General features: G+C 53.6%; 1 long non-coding RNA gene across 1 annotated transcript; it reads right to left on the reverse strand.

The window, feature by feature from the left end:
• Window positions 1–512: 512 nt before the first annotated feature.
• On the reverse strand, window positions 513–10879 carry LOC108386955 (uncharacterized). Its single transcript, XR_005058883.2, has 3 exons — window positions 10794–10879; window positions 1608–1760; window positions 513–1366 (listed from the first exon to the last, which is right to left on the reverse strand). It is a non-coding gene; the product is annotated as an uncharacterized lncRNA (long non-coding RNA).
• Window positions 10880–11274: the final 395 nt, after the last annotated feature.

The raw sequence follows: 11274 nt of genomic DNA on the forward strand, positions 1-11274 counted from the left end.
CCAGGCAGCAAGGTCACTGTGTGGGGCGCAGCGGCTTCCCTCCAGGCCGGCTTGGAGGCTGGAGAGTTGGGCCTGAGCCTCAACACTGGGCATGAGGGCCATTCGGTGCCAGACACCACCATGGGGCCCAGGAACACAGACCAGCACTGGGGTCCCGCGGCCGGCCTCAGGCACAGTGGCGGCCCTAGGAGCCAGATGCAGGCAGTCTCAGGCCAGCCGGGCCCAAGTGGCCTGCCCTCAGGAGGTCCCGTGTCAGAGCCAGGGTGTGCTGCTCCGCACCTCCGCCTGTGGCCCATCTCCTCCAGCTCGGAACATCCACAGCCACCCAGGACATGACCCTCACTTACCCTGGGGCCCCGAGAGGCAGAGAGGAGGCACAGCCTTGGGAGTGGCTGGTCTACTGGGGAAGCACTCCTGGGGGATGGGGGATCCTGAGCAGGTAGAAATGGCAGGAAGGGGAACAGAGCTGGGGGGGTGGGGCAGTGGGGCCCGTCTGTGCTGCAGGGACGTTGTTCTCCAGCTAGGCCCCCCAGGGCCAGGGAAGCCGGTGCCATTAGGCAGTGCCATGTACCCTTTGCTGCTGGCAGAGGAGAAGCCCCTGCAGAGGGGAGCTTCGCGGTGCGGCTGCAAGGACATGTGCACAGGTGATTCCGGTAACTGCTGAAGTAAACAGTGGGCGGAGAACCCACAGGTGGCCTGTACGCCAGCGGGGGACACCGAGGTCCAGAAAATGAGGTGCATGATGGAGAAAACAAGGAGCCGCCTGGGCATTCTCCCCGCTGTGTCAGGCACCAGCGGCTCGAGAACATGTCACTGCTGTGGCGCCCCAGATGGCGACCCGCCACCAGGGATCCTGCCAGTCCCCAGGCGCTGGGCACCTGCTGCATGCCCACCACACCCAGCTGTCCACAGGCAGTCCCCGCCCACAAGGAAGACTAGAAAAGACAGATAAAGAGGAGAATCAGGAAGTGTGAGCAAGGTCTGAAGGGGTTGGTGGCCGTCAGCAAGTCAAGGCTATCCCTGGAGGGAGGTGGCGTCCCTGGGGAAGAGCATCCTGGGGGCCACCACTTCTCTGTCTTCCCACTACAACAGCCTCCCTGCCACCCCGCCGACCAACTGCAGTCACCTGCTTTATGCCTTGGGAAAGAGAAGTGGCAGCAACTTGAATGTCAGCTGAAGAGTTTCGATACTAAAAGCCTGGCTTTGACATGTATCCATCCAACTCGGGGCTTTGGGACAGAAATATGAAAACGGGACAAAATCAGGAGGAAACCCCGGCTAGAAACTCACCTAATGAAGTACTCACAGCTTGGTGCACTGACACTGTTAACTTTTGTGGGGGCCTCTGCCAACTTCTCCCAGGCCACTGGTGCATGAAAACAATGTAATATAGTGATTCAATTTTCTAAGGAATCAGTTAGCAATTAAACCGAGAATGTTTGGAAACAGATATAAAATTCTAAAGAGAATTGCCATTTAAACTTTAACTTTTCTGAGCAACAAGGGGATAATAGGGAACAGCTAAGAAATTTCTCTTGAATTTCAGTGAGGAAATTATAAAAATTGAGGTCACATGCCCTTTGGGATTCTTTAAATGAACGACTGACCTTGATGTGGCCCCGGAAGGCAGCAAGGGCGTCAGGATGCTCTGCTGGGGCGCATCCGCCTAGTCCCGGTTACCAGATCTGGGGACAGCCAGGGAGATCCTGGCATGTTGGTTGTGGGTCACTGGAAGCACCAGTTGTTCTAAGCAGATGGTTCTAGAAATACAGACCTTTTATTACTCTAGGGAATGTTCACATATGTACAAATCACCCATCTCAGCTTTGTTCTCCATTCACTCAGTGGCATGGAGGAATAATGAGCATGCACGCATCAGACACATACAAGGCCCCCTGAATCCAATGACACTACGTCAGGGACAGTGCTGTCCCTGAGTTCCCCCGCTAGGTTCAGAAGCCGCAATGAGCTGCAGGTGGGACCTATGGGAATGTGGCCCTAGGGCCCCTCGTCTTTGTTAGAAGAGGCCCAGGCTCCGTCTGCAGCTCCTGTGGACCATTCGCCTCGCACACAGATGTCCTATCATCTGTTGAGTGAGAGCCGGGTGAACCCCAGTCTCACTAACACCCCACAGTTTGTCTGTGGCATTGAGATCCCATCACACTGAGCTTGAGCTCTCGCGACTCCCTCGGCAGCCTCTTGTTCAGCCAAACAGGCCTGACCCGTGCATCCATCTTTTCCAGGGCTTGTTTTCGGTGCACACATAAACATGTGGATTTTATCAAGGAAGTGCTTTAGAAATGCAGTTAACTGTTGTGGAAATTTGCTCTGCATGTTGATTGTCCTTACTTAGGCTTCAGTTTGCCAAAGGTCAGCAGTCAATTCAGAGCCAGGATAACTGGGACCAATAAATCACAGATCCTGTGTGCACAGACCCCATGTGGAGAATTGTCACTGTGGACACCCTGGAACTCAGATAATGTAAACCTCCATCAGGAAAAGAAGTGCTCTGGAAATTGAAAATGCTTGAGAAACAGTGAGCGCGGCCAGTGGAGGCTTGAGTCAGCCTTCTAGGGGAAAAGGGCTGCTTTCTTCAGGTGACCCCTGGCGGAGGCCCATAAGAAGGGGCAGCTTCTCTGTCAAGGAAATCCAAGACCTGACCGCTCTGAAAACGGACTGGAGTGCTCGGGAAGCGGGCTGCACATCCCACATTGCAAATCTGACAGCTTCCCGAAGCTGGCCTTTCCCCGCCCTTAAATGAAACCCACCTTTCACCCCACGTTCTCCCTGGCACCTTCCAACCTGCCTATTCCCCTCAGGTACCTCCCCACCTCACCTGAACCCCCTGCCTCTTGGCACCCTGGGCCTCCCCAGGCGTCCACAGAGCCAAGTCCGCACTCCAGCCCTCATCCTGCACCCGAGACCTCGCCTTCCTCCTGCAAACCCTCCCCTCCCTTCTCTTCCAGGGCCGCACCCAAACCAAGCCCCCCCACTCCAGCCACGTCCTGTGTCCCATACCTGCCTTCTGTGCACTTCCACGCACCTTGGCCAGCCCTGCAGAGCTCCTTCCTCTGCTGCCCATGTCCTTGGCTGTGCAGCAGTTTCTGATTTGATGTGGCCCCACTTCCCTATTTTTGCTTTTGTTGCCTGTGTTTTGGTGTCATATCCAAGAAACCATTGCCAAGACCACTGTCAAAGCTTTCCCCTGTGTTTTCTTCTAGGATTTTTACAGTTTCAGGTCTTGCCTCTAGGTGTTCAGCTGATCATGATTGATTGTTGGGTGCGATGTACGGTAAGGGTGCAGTTTCACGGCATCCATGTGGGCCCTGGTTAGTTCTCCCAACACCATTTATTGAAGAGACTGTGATCCCTCCATCGTGTGTTCTTAACACTGCTGACAAAGACCAGTGGACCGTATAAGCATGGGTTTACTTCTGGACTCTGTTCTGACCCTGTGGTCTCTGTGTCTGTCTTAGGCCAGTACCACACTGTTTTAATTACTGTAGCTTTGTAACTTTGACGTCGGAAGGTGTGACGCCTCCAGCTTTGTTCTTCCTTCTCAAGGTTGTTTACGCTGGTCATTTTGTCTTCTGTGGTTCCATAGAAACTTTAGGATATAAACTTTCTTTTTCCATATAAAATGGTATTGAGATTTTGATAGGGATTGCATTGAATCTACAGGTCACTCTGGGTAGTGCGGGCATCCTAGCAATATTAATTCTTTCATGACATGGGATGTGTTTACATTTATCTGTGTCTGATTTCAGCAAGGTCATGTGATTTTCATTGTACAGGTCTCTACCTCCTTGTTAAGTATTCCTAATTATTTTGTCCCTTTCATTGCTATTGTAAATGGGATTGTTTCCTTCATTTCCTTTTCAGATGGTTCATTGTTCATATATAGAAACAGCAAACTTTTGTATGTTGAGCTGAATTTGTATCCCACAACTTCACTGAATTTGTTTATTAGTTTTAACAGCTGTTTTAATCAGTCTTTAGGGTTTTCTGCATGTAAGATCGTGCCATCCGCAGAGATAACTGCGCCTCCTGTACAGTTCAGACGTCTTTCCTTTCTTTCTCTTACCCGATCGCCTCCTCTGTCCGTCCCTCAGTCAGCCTTCCTGGCCACCCGTCTGTGGCTGTCACGCGTCACCTCTCACAGTTAATACCATGACATTTACTAGTTTGAATGTGTTTATTTGTGTGGGGGCAGAATCGTGGTCTTTCAGGTTGTCCACACCCTAATCCCAAGACCCTATAAATATTTAGGTTACATAGCAAAGGGGACTCGCATCTGCTAATCATTTGGCTTTAATATGGGGAGATAATCCTGGATCATACAACTGGGCCCAGTGTAATCACGGGGTCCTTTAAAACGGACGCGGGAGGAAGGAGGGGAGGGTCAGAGGGAGACGCAGCCACAGGGGCAGAGTGGGAGGGGTGCCTCCAGCCGGGGCACCGAGGGCCTCGGCACTGGGAGAGGCATGGAGACACTCCTCCCCGAGCCGCCTGCCCACACGGCGATCTCAGCCTGGACGCCCAGCCAGACCCCGCCCAGGACTGTGGCACAGCGAATGACTGTTGTGTCGCCCAGTGTGTCTGCGGAGGCTCGTCAAGGCAGAAGTGGGGAGCCAATAGCCCTGGGGGGTCCCTCTCCCCCTCCATGGGGCAAAAACTACGAGGGCAGCTGTGCTTTCGTGCATTGTTTGTGCTTAGAATTTAGCAGTTGCTCCATGAATATTTGCTGAGAGAATAAATGAATGAAGAATTCCAACAAACCCATTCCTAAGATAAGAAAAAAATATCTGTCTTCATTCCACAGAGGGATGGCCTGAAGTATAAGCCCCCCGATAGAACAAGAAACCCACCTTGCCTTCCCGTGTGAAGGGGCCCCTCCGCCCGCAGGGCAGCCGCGAGAAGGAAGCCGCAGCTGGGCCGGGGAGCCGGTGGCCGGCTGCATGGACCTCCGTGGTGGCCCCGAGCTGACCCGTCCCCACTCGGGCACCTGGGCTGATGCATCAGCATGTTGGAGGAGGCAGTCAGGGAAGGGAGAGACCAGGACAGGTGCCCACTCATGGCTCTGTCCCCTCCCTGCCGGTCAGCCCGAGACCCTGGGCAGCGCGCTCCAGCCAGGCCGCAGCCCCTCTCCGCCTCCGCTCCAGGGCCTGCCGCTCTCCTCTGGAACGGAGCCAGCCCTGCCTGGAGCAGGGAGGGCGGAGAGTCAGCCCTTTAGAGCACCCCTGAACTTTTCAGATGAGTCATTAAGCACAAAGGAAAGCAAAAGACACAGCTAGCACCTCTAAACGTGCCTCAGGAGGCGGAGGTGCAGAGGGTGGGGATGAGCCAAGCAGAGGCGGTGCCTGCATCTGAGCCCCAGGCATCTGTGCGGGGCTAGGGCGCTGGGGGCCGGCTGCACCTGCTTCTCTGCCCTGCCTTCTCCCCCCTTTTAATTCCTGGCCAAAGCAAAGGAAAAAGGGGGAGGGGGCGACGGGGACAGAGGCAGTGCCATGGGGCGGGGGGACGGGCTTGTCGTAGTGGATTATTATCATGCTTGGAGGCAGTTGTTCAGAGACAAACCAAGGCTCCCTGGGCCAGCCTCAAAAGCATTTTGCAGGGAGAATCGGTCTGTGGTTTAAAGAAAGCCTCTCCTGTAAGTAAGTGGTGAGCATGCATCAGACATTTGCTTAACTCATGAGTGAGGGGGCCAGCAGGGCAGCTAAGCTGGCACAGAGAGCATTTTGAGAGCTGGGTGTTTATAAGCAACGGGGAAAGGACGTTAAACAAGATTGCCACAAACTCGGCTGTGGTCCTACAGGGCAAACGGTACCATAGCTTCTGAGTCGTCTTTTCCAAGAGGCAGGAATCATTTGCATCCCTACTGAGCAGAAGTCTGTGAGGTCACAAAGTCTTGGGAAGGTAGCCGCTCAGCGAATAATGTGTCAAACACAGACAGCTCCCCAGCGCCTCCATCTCTCCCTGTAGGGCTGGGCCCTCTGCACTCAGACCACATGCCTCCCGCCAGCACGCCCGGCCCTCTGCACATGGCTTCTGGCCCTAAGTAAGGCAGATCCTGCCCCAACGTGGTTCCCTCTCTGCGATGACCTTGAGAGACCCCTCTGAAGGCCACAGTGATCTCTCTTCACTACAGGGTGGCAGGTAATGGGGGGCAGGAGCCAGTCAGGGTGCCATTCCAAGCCTGCAAGCAGGTGGTTCAGAGGGGCCGAAGCCAGGGAGGGCTGCAGGCCGGGACCCTGAACCCACAGCAGGGCTGCCGTGTGGGAGTTAGAGCAGGTCAGTGGCCGGGCACCTGCATGGGGCCAGAGACCAGTCACCCAAGGACCACCTCGGAAAGGCAAGGGGTCTTCCAGCATCCAACACTTGGGACAGTGGCCACAGAAGAGTGGGAGCAGCATTGTAAAGGTAACAGGTATCAGATCAACAAGATAGAACCCAAAATGAACACACAGCCCAGGAAGGAGTTTTGCTGAAGTAAATGGAAAGGGTTCATACCAGAGACCTATGAACATCACCATATTTTTATGCTTCGAACCTATAGTTATGGGATCGGAGGTTCCCTTTTGCGTAGCCATGGGGTTGGACATACTGGGTCGCACCCTCCTCACTGGATTGGGGTCACTGAATCAGGACCAGAGAGCCTCCAGCTGGGACACTCGCCAGAGGTGGGAGGACATCCACGAGGGAGGCCCTGAAGAACGTGCAACGCGAGCAGGGCTGTCTGGAGGGGACTCAGGGGACACGGTCAGTGGCCGTGGTCTGCTCTCACTGATTGGCGCACAGAGCCATGACAGCAAGAGGCCCTTGCAAGGTGTATGCTTCCGGGAAACAGCCTGCTGGCCAGAGTCCAGGACTCCAGTGGACCAGACGACCCAGTGTGTAGCGGTGCATGTGTGCGTGTGATCCTAACCACGCTCCTAAACACGATCGGCAGTGCGGCCTTGTCCTGCCCGTGCTGAGGCGGCACCTGTGGAGAATGGGCTGTGACTGGCCTGCAGGTCATAGCTCAGGGGCGCCAGCACTTGCACAGGAGCCGTGGCGATGGGGACAGTGACCCTCGGCAATGCACCCAAGGACGAGGCCCCACCTGGAGGAGCAGAGCTAGGGCCAAACTTTCAACTCTGAAAACTTCCAAACCCGAAGAATTGGGTGCTATTTTTATTAGGAAAGAGATCATTTCCTGCAATCTCATATTTAACTGAGAGAGAAGAGACACTGGGATTGCCCTAAGCACCGGCCTCCTCTATTTTCTGAGAAAGCGGGTCACCTGCATTACTTGGTTTCATCTTCAGAGCCTCTCATGGCAAACGGTGTCTATGATGCCAAAGAACAAAACTGCATGATCGGGAAATGCTCCTCCTGGCATGTGATGCACAGTCCTGCCCAAATCTGCAGTGTGGACATAACCTCACAGATGCTCTGAAGGCAGATACTGAAGTAAAAACTTTATATATGAAAAAACAGGTGCTCTGAAATGTAAGACTCTTGCCCAAGAGCTCACAGTGGGTTCGAGAACCAGAGCCAGTTTATTCGTGGAGCCCGCGGCCTGCTGCTCTGTCACAGTGGGACGCCGACGAAGGCTGGCTTCAGAGACCTCGGTGGAGACGCATATTGTCCGAGGGGAGCTCCGACGCACGTGGACCCAGCTGACCTTGGCCGCTGACTGCACCGGAGGCTGGACGCCCCTCAGCCATGCTGGGAGGCGGCCTCCCGGTATCTGAGAGTCTGAACGAGGTCCAGCATGAGCTGGCTCCTAGGCTCCCGGGAGCGCACGCGGCAGGGAGGCGGCTGGGCGCGCCTGCCTCTGACCCGGGGCCGCAGCGCTGCACCTACCTTCCCGGGGGACTCCAGTCCATCTGAGTGCAGCGTTCTTCACGAGACTCATTGAGATGAATTTCTATGTTTATAAAACCATGAATTATTGAAAAGCACTCAGGAATTTTGTGTTCCATTTATACAAATCAATGAGCAGAGAGCTATATTCAACCTTTGCTCTGCCGCTTATGGTTTATAAAGTCACTGCACTCTAACCATACCAAGTACGCACAGAACACAGTCCCCATCACAGCTGCCGCAGGGGGAAAGAATGGCCTGTGAAAGAGGCAGAGCTACGCAGAAAATGACCGGGTCAGCGGGCGGGCAAATAGACCCGCTGTCATTTTCACGGGCATTTTCACAGGTGTGCAGAGGGGCGAGGACTGCGTGCTGAGTCCCCAGGAGCCCTTCGCCCAGCGTCCATACGTGACGCCCTCCTGAGTCTGCCCCACTGTTCTTAAAGCCGCCATGTACTAGATGAATGGGCTGGAGACTTGAATAAGTGCAAATGTCTTTTGCAATGGTACATGGATGGTAAGTGTGAATGTCATAAAAAATGACAATAATTCTTAAATAAGATCTATTGTGATCCCGATAAAAGGGATTTATTTTTTACATTGTCGAAATAATCCTAGAATTTAGGCAGAAAAAAATGAAATGCGTTGAAATTGCCAAAAGCCATTTGAAAAGGGGGGCAAGTGTGCTGTACTATATATTAAGTTATAAATCCATAAAAGCATTATTAGGGAAGTAGACCTTATTTTATAATGTTGGAGTAAAGAAGGGCTTTCTCAGTCTGATGCCAGAACCAGAAACCATTCAGAATAATATAAACTAATTTGGCCTTGTAAAAGTTAAAAACTTAATATGTGAATAAGTTTTTTATAAATCTGAAAGATTATTTATAAAGCTTATAAATCTGAAAGAATTTAAGGCAAACTGTTATAATCAATAAGTTAATTTAATAAACTTGTCTGATATAATATCAGTGTGCAAAAAATCATATGTATTCCCACATAACACACAGACAGAAAAAAACCTTTCAAAAGACACTTTTTATCTGGGAATAAATCTAACAAAAGATGTTCACAATCTTTACACAGAAATCTGCAAAAAGTTATTGAGAGAAATTGAAGAAGTTGTAAATGAACGGAAAGGTTTGCCCTGGTAAGGACAGTTCCCTAATCTATACATTCGGTAGAGCCCCAATTAAAATCCCAGCAGATAACTTCTGCAGAAGCTCACAAGCTGACTCAAATACTCATATGCTCCCAAAGTAACCTTGAAACACAAGGGCCAGACATTATAAACAAGATTTCTTACAAAGCAGTGGTAATTGAGCAAGTGTGATACTGGCAGAGGGTAGACAAACTGACTAATGGCACAAAGTAGGGTCCAGAAAGAGCTGCACAGAGACAGGGTCAATGTGACAGGAAAGGATTGTGTTTTCATAAATGGGGTTGAGTCTGTATCTAAGCGGACATTTAAAGGTATTTTGTGCATTTGAAGAAATCGCCTTCTAGAAAAGCTGTGCAAAGTTACAACACATCCCCCCCACCCCCCAGTAGAATATGAGAACCTATCAAATTCCTAATCATCAGCATGGGCGTCAGTGTTAAGAGCCTGTCCTAACTAGACAGTAAATGCTCTCACAGTTCGCAAGGTGAGCGCCGCTTCCTCTGCGGACATTCGCATCGCCTTCTTGCCGAACCACCTGTTCCTGACTGCTGCCCATCTTTCTACTGGGATCTTCACAGCGTCTCTTAATGACTTGCCGTATATTTTGCAAACTGTCTATGTATTAAATGTGTATTTCTTTATCTGGGGCATTTTGGGAATGTTCCAGCACGCCTTCTGTCTCCTGATCCCGGGGGCAGAGGCTCTGATGCTGTGGAGCCCCCTCCCGAACGAGGCTCTTTGTGCAGAGCCCCCACTGTCAGCCCTTGGCAGCTGCCTCAGGGGCTGCAAAGCCCAGACAAGGCTCTGTCCCCTCCTGGTTTATCTGGTGACGGATGTAGAGATATGAAAGCTAGCCCCCAGCCCCAATTCAGGGCACCTCTGAAGGCCCAGACCACCCTGTGGGCTCGGCTGGGGCTGTCCCAGAGACCGTGTCTGGGTTCGCCTCCTCCCTCCACCCAGCCCCGCTCCCCTCCCTGCCCTTCCTGGGGGTAGGTCCCCAGAGGCCCCCATGTGACCTTGCTGTGGGCCCACCTCCGCCTCAGCGACACTCGTGAGAGCCCACCACGGCCATGCTTTGGGAGTGAAGACCTTTCTGTAGGCCATCAGTCTTCTCATTGACGGGTCTTGTATCTACAGAACCCTGGGGTGTCCCTGCACCCCAAGACTGTTTAGACTCGGAGCACTAACGCACCTGGACCATGTACGGGAAAGTGTGAGACGCTCACTTCATGCCCTCAGAGACCAGTCACAACCTCACGGCCCACTAGGGTAGGAGAGCAATCAGTCCTTGTGCCCCTGATTTGCAGTGTCACCCTCACAGTGGAGGGAATTATTAAGGATGCTTGAATTTGTTCCTGGGCCTCCTAACCTATTAACTAGCCTGTCAGTCTATTCCTGGGCCCGCCCATGTGACTTTGACCCCAGGTCTCTGCTCCAGCCTCTGACGGGCCCTTTTAGTCAGTGTTTATTCTGCGTGTTGCTCCCACGGTTTGATTTTTAATGTGCATACAGTTCTCCCTCACACACCCAGGCCCCTGGGCCCGGCCGAGGTGGCACCACTGAGTAGACCCTTGACACCTCCCTGTGGAGCAGCGCACCCGCATGCCTCGGGCCTGGCACACCGGACCTGCACCTGCCCCTCTCCCGGGAGACCTCCCCGGTTCTTCACCCCTCAGCTCTCCCCTCTGCCCTTCTGTCTCCTCAAGAGACCCTCGTGTGGGGGCCAGCCGGGCCTTCCTGCTCCTCAGCTGCTCAAAACCCCTGCGGTGCTGACTCAGCCTCACCTGGATTCCAGCGGGAGCCCCTGCCTCACGGGGCCCCCGGCCTCGCCGCCTCTGGCTGGGGCTGGACGTCCAGGGAGGCTCCTCGGTGTCCACCCCTCCCACTCAATCGGTTCCTCCTGCTGCAGAGAAGGCAGGAAGCCGGGAGACGGACAGGCTTCCACTGGGAAAGGAGGGCCCCGAGCCAGCAGCCTGCCCCCCATCAGGCAGGCACCTTGGTGCCCACATGCCGCTCACTTGTGGGAACCCGGAAACCTCCTTTCTCCCACGGCTGCCGAGGCTACCACTCTGCTTGTGCCACTGTCAGTGTTTGTTCCCTTGCTGCCGCTGCTCACCCTCTAAGCCCATAGTGTGTGGGCACGATACCATGGGGCCAGGCGGGGAGGCAGAGGGCGGTGTCTGGGCCCCCTGCTCTGAGAGGGCCCGTCCCCACCTCATGACCCGTGGGCGCACAGCCGAGGCCTCTGGGAGACAGAGACTCAAG

Source organism: Manis javanica, chromosome 12 (assembly GCF_040802235.1).
Source record: "Manis javanica isolate MJ-LG chromosome 12, MJ_LKY, whole genome shotgun sequence".
In the NCBI taxonomy this organism is placed as follows: domain Eukaryota; kingdom Metazoa; phylum Chordata; class Mammalia; order Pholidota; family Manidae; genus Manis; species Manis javanica.